This window comes from Lutra lutra, chromosome 2 (genome assembly GCF_902655055.1).
Source record: "Lutra lutra chromosome 2, mLutLut1.2, whole genome shotgun sequence".
Classification (NCBI taxonomy): domain Eukaryota; kingdom Metazoa; phylum Chordata; class Mammalia; order Carnivora; family Mustelidae; genus Lutra; species Lutra lutra.
The window spans coordinates 111,278,335-111,284,384 of record NC_062279.1 but is presented as its reverse complement, the minus strand read 5'-3'; positions in this window follow the sequence as shown (position 1 = coordinate 111,284,384).

The following is a 6,050-nucleotide window of genomic DNA, read 5'->3' as shown; positions in this document are numbered from 1 at the left end:
GTCTTGCTTGTTAAGGCTGTAAAAGGAGCGACAGATAAGGTGGAGTGCTTACAACTTAGCAACAGCTTGGAAAGTATTGTCAATAAATGCTCCAGTTTGAAATGGGGCCAAGTGATAGGATGTGATAATATTGTACAATTGAAGCAACACTTGAGTATCTAATCTTGGGATTAGAAAAGATCTGAGGGTTCACACCACTGAAACCGTGTCAGGGTGGAATTTATAGCTCTTCTCATTGATATTAATAACAGCCCCAGATTAGTGGAGGCAAACTTTGATAGAGCTTACTGCAAAATATCTAGGATAAAGTGTGGAAACTTGCTCTTTACAACAGGAGGAAAAAAGAAATAAGACCTACCTCTCAAAAGCGTTGTAATAGAAACTAAAGCATCTGGTTCCTACTATCACCATGTTTTGTATAAATGTTTCCAAAGATCTAGTTTCTTGATAATGGCCTTTGGTAAGTTCATTTAAGAACAATCTGGCCTCCCAGCAGCATTTCCCTACACAATGACTTCACACGTGAGAATCATTTGCTAACCTAGCCTTTCATAGTCAGCCTAATGTGGAAACAGTTTGCATTCAGTTCATAATCTGCACACAGGAAATCCCGCAGAAGCGGGTTGCCCTGTCACCAATAGCGGGCCAAGAAGGGGGGAGGGAAGGCAAGGAGGTGACCAAGGGAGGAAGAAGAGGCGGAGGGAAGAAGGGAAACGAGGAGAGGAATGGAGTGCGAGAGAGAATACAAATTGGAAACAGAAGCTTGAATGGGAAAATGCCATTTTAGAAAGTAATCTTTTGAATTCTGTTTTTAAAGTCATGCCTAGAAGCTGTCCAAACTACAGCCAAATAATAAGATTATGTCTGATTCCTGATCCTAGCACTGTCAGGCTTGGTTAGTGTGATGTCTATAATGTATTTGGTGTGGTTACTTTTTGTTTTGTAGCACAGCAGGAACCCTCTACATTAGACATAAATTGTTTACAGGTTTTTTTTTTTTTTTGTCATTGCTGTATTTGCATGGAAATTTCAAAGTGAACATTTTTATTTTACAATATGGTTCTATTTTGGGGGGGAGGGGTGGTCCAAACTGACAGATACGACTACTCCAACACAAATAAAAATCACTACACACAACCAGTGATTCTCTTTCATGAGAGAGGGATTTCATGTTCTATGAAAATTTTACATCAGCCTGAGAGAAGCTTTGCTTATTTTTCTGTTGAGAGTCCATCACTGCATTGTATTAACAATATTAATAATAATAAATTCAACACCGACAAGTGGATAAGGTTATACTTGGAAAACTTAGTAGGGTACCTTCCTTGTTTTTAAGACTGTTTACTTTCCTTCAACTCACCTCAGGGAATGTTTACTTATGGGTTCAACAGACATAGGTATTAGAAGAATGCAGGATTGCCTGGGTGGCTCATGGGTTAAGCCTCTGCCTTCAGCTCAGGTCATGATCTCAGGGTCCTGGAGATCGAGTCCCGCACTGGGCTCTCTGCTCGGCGGGGAGCCTGCTTTCTCCTCTCTCTCTCTCTGCTTGCCTCTCTGCCTACTTGTGATCTCTGTCAAATAAATAAATAAAATCTTTAAAAAAAATAAAAAGGAAGAAGAAGAATGCAGATTTAAGGCTAAGGCATATGACATGGACATTAATTTCCAAGCTAAAGATTTCACTAATTCTTTTTCTTTTTTCTTGTCCATTGAGGAAACTTTTTTTATCCTTTTATTTCCTAAGAATGCTTAGAGGACTAGTTAGTAAACGCTAGTGATTTCCAAGCCAAACACTTTGAAATGTTTTGCTATTGTTAATAGTTCTAATAGTCGTTGGTTTGATAGGTCCATAAAGGAATCATCAGCTCATTTTATGGGTCTTACCCCTACAAATGGAGATTAAAACAGAGGCCCATGTTGAACACAACTGGAGAATGTAAAGTTTGCGTTCCTAGTAGAAGTGAAGTTCTAGGATATATGCCTTGATTTCTCTTCTAGGTCTGTAAGTGATTTTTCTTTAAAAATTTTCTCTAGAACTTGCACTCACACCTGGGTGTACACTTCCAATCTGAGATCGCTTGCACTGCCCAACATCAGGTGAGATGCCGAATGGTAATCCTGGCGGTTATGTTTGTTGGTATTCTTACTGTTATACACAACATGTTTTGATAAAAAGTGCTAAGAAAAATAAAGAATCCAGAGGCAAAATCTTCCTGAGATGATTACATGGGTTGCTCTTTTAAATGCAAAGTCTAATTCACATCTGGAGTGTTCTGACAGGGTTTTGTAATGAATTGACTTCGAACATTTCACTCTTCTCAAACAAAGACTCCTGGAACTTTAGTCTTGTCCTGTAAATCTGCGATGTTTCTTTTTTTGTCAATAGGCACGCGGAAAGACTTAAGAAGACACATTTATTTCATTTCTGAGAAATTAAATCCAGATTTAAAGCTTTTCTCTCGCCCACTACTGTTGGCTCTCTTTAGAATGATTCTGTGGTGGTGCTGGGCCCCAGGAAGCATTGTAACATGTGTTGGCAATCTTGCAAACCAAATTTAGAGTCCCTTAGATTCAATATCAGGGTATTTATTAGGAGTAATGCTTGCCTTGAGCTCTTTCTGCGGGTTGATGTGAAGCCATGGGTAATGCTTCGAGGGTGAGTTTTTCTTGTTTATCCCCGATGATGTTTAATGCAAAACTAATCCACTTCCTGGGACATCCTGCTGGGGACAAGTTATTCTATTAATAGTTAGCAGTCTTGATTCTGCTCTCCAAGTGGTATATGGAATTAGAGTCCATATCTTCTCTGTACCATTCATTTATACAAATCAAAATTATCCTGAGATAATAGGAAAAAGATGAAACGAGAGACTAGTTTTCTCTTGTTTTTATGACATCTCGCTGCACTTTGTTTTTAATGTCCTTAATTTGTTTTCAATTACTTTTTGAAACAATTCCTACCATCTTTTGTGTAAAGCCAATTCTAATTCAAAAACTGCAAAAACAGAAGACGTTGGTTGTTTTAACAGTATTGACTTACTTATCTCACTTAATGTGCTGATAAATGTTAAATAACTGGCTCTCCAGGAAAAAAAAAAAAAAAACAAAAAACCAAAAACATACTTTGCATTATTTGCAAGCTTCCAGGGTATAAATGCCCCCACCATGATTAACCCCAAACTAAGAGCCTGCTGTCAACTGGCTTTTAATATTCCTAAAAAATTCACAGTTGGCTTTAGCAATGGCTGGCGTCCACATTCCACTAGAAAAAAAACTGTGTTACATATATATCTTCTATGTTATTAAAGGCAATCCTTCTCTAATTAAAAATTGTGCTAATTACATAATAATGTTCTCTACAAGAATATAGTGTTTGGGAGGACCAACTCTGAACTATGTCATAAAGTCCTGGCATCTGGGAGCTAGGAGGATTCTGGTTTCATGTCCTTGAGTTAAAGAGACTGAGACCCAGAAAAAAGAATAATTGTTTGCAAGGTTACCATGACAGCAGTATGGCTCAAACTCCATCTACTGGGCCTCAGCTCAGCATCCTTTCCATTAATTTATTCTTGTTTCTTAATCAATAGCCCATCATAGAGATGATCCTGAGTTACCTAGGTTTTCCTTGGCCTTAACAGAGCTAGTTTGCTGCTCGGTTCTTATAATCAACTGGTCAATCTCAGGACTAAGGCATGGGTTAGTAACTGATTTCTCATTTCTTTAGTGAATATAAATGATTGTGGAATCCTGCAGAAAGAATATCTGCCCTTATAACTGTGATGTTTCTATTTTACCATTCAAAGCCCAGCCAAACACGCAAATGAATGGTATACCTTTTTACTATTATTATTATTATTAACATGTAATGTATTATTTGTTTCAGGGGTACAGGTCTGTGATTCATCAGTCTTATACAAGTCACAGCACTCACCTTAGCACATACCCTCCCCAATGTCTGTCACCCAGGCACCCCATCCCTCTCACCCCAGCCTCCACTCCAGCAACCCTCAGTTTGTTTCCTGAGATTAAGAGTCTCTTATGGTTTGTCTCCCTCTCTGGTTTCATCTTGTTTCATTTTTCCCTCCCTTCCCCTATGAACCTCTCTGTCTTGTTTCTCAAATTCCTCATATCTTTTAACCCACAGTGTATTTTGTTTGTGTTTTAGTTTAGTTTTGTTTTTTAGAGAGGCAGAAGGAGAGAGAGAGAGAAAGGTGGGGGGGGCAGAGGAAGCGAGGTAGAGAATCTTAAGTAGGTTCCACGCTCAGTGCAGAGTTGGAAGTGGGGCTCAATCGTGTGACCCTGAAATCATGACCTGAATGGAAATCAAGAGGCAGATGCTTAACACACTGAGCCACCCAGGCGCCCCTTAATCCATAGTTTTGATCTTTCATAACTTTTAGCTAGAAAGTTACTGTAATGTTTTTGCTATAAAAATCCTGTCTGGTATCTATCTTTAGCTGTTGTTACCCTGTGTAAATCTTCTACTGCAAATTTACTAGACTTTACCTCTAAGTTAGTTTTCATCATGACAGGTCTCTGTTTAAAATGAACAACAACAACAAAATTATCGTCTTTCACCCAATCCAATAAATCTAGTCTCCTTACCATCAACTCCTGATGATGAGGATCAAATATGTTTTGCTCACCCATGTCCTTGGAGCCACCACAGTGCCTGCACCACATCTGTCCTAGCAATTACCTTACATGTATCATCATATGTACCCACACATACTCTGTGAGTAGGAACTACTCGGATCCTCACTCTACACCTGGAAAAATAAATAGAAATAACTCCCCGAGGACTCACAACCAGGTAGTAAGCAGCAAAGCCCATATTTGGACTTAGCTTTTCAGATTGTTACTTTAACCACCATCCTGTTGAATATTTTTCACAGCCTGACCTGGTGTGGAATGCTCTCCATAATTTGGGATAAGCCCATCTCCCTAGGTGTTCTCTCTCTAAGCTTCTGGGTGAAGACTTGACTTCAGGCATGCTGGTGTTTTCATGACCCAAGCAGGCTCCAGAAATCCTCTATGCCTTTGCTGAAACCATGTCCCTTGCCCTGGTCATTGGAATCCCCTTTTACGTTCAGCAATATCCTAACCTTTCTTCAAGGCTGTCTGTTAACCACCGGGCCTCTCCTTTTTGCTGTGCTCACCTCCTGAACTCCATGTACCGCTTTGCATTTCTGGTTTTTTTTTCTGGATGTCAGGCCTCCCCAGGCAGTTCAGATCTCTTTGGACAGGGACAAGGCGTTATGCTTTTTTGTATTATCCGCTGTGACCCGTACAATATTACAGGCATTTTATAATATTTTTTCAGTATGCATTGATAATAATTTTGGTTGTCAGTTATGCAGATCATCGCAGGCTTTTGACTGCACCTAGCGAGTGAGACCCTGGAAAAGAGCAGTGAATCTCAAAATGCCTTTGACAAGTTGAATGATGCATGATTAAGACGAGAAAGAACAGTTCACCTGGGAAGGGAAAACTATCCTAAGGACACAGAGTGAACCTTTCAGAGGGAAGCAACAGTAGCAGAAAAATAATGGGATTAGAGTGGATAACAAGATAAATGTGAATCAGCACTGTGCCTTTATGAACCGTGCATAAATGAAAGCATAGCGGGCAAGACGTTCGCACTAATCCTCTTACTAGATTTTGCATAGGTCAGGCTTTCTTAGGAATAATTCACCCAATTCTGAATTGTTCTCTTTCCACTGAAGTGATGAGGAAGGGACTGTAGCAGTAGGGATTTAGATGATGTATTAGAAAGATAATAGAAAAGAAAGGAACATAAAATTCATCCAGCTTTCTGCCCTTTGAAAACCATTTAACCCATAGCCTTGATTTTGCAAAGAACAGCTCTCAAACCAAGCCCTTGTCTTCCAGTTTCTTTACAGTTCACAAACTCCTCTGTCAACACTGCTTTGGCTGTACAAACCCGATGGTCAGGAACTTCCACACAAGGCTCCACCTCAAACTCTACTGTCATATTTGGCAAGTGCTGTCTCTCCAAAGGGTGGGTCACTCAGGAGAGCAGGAGCCAG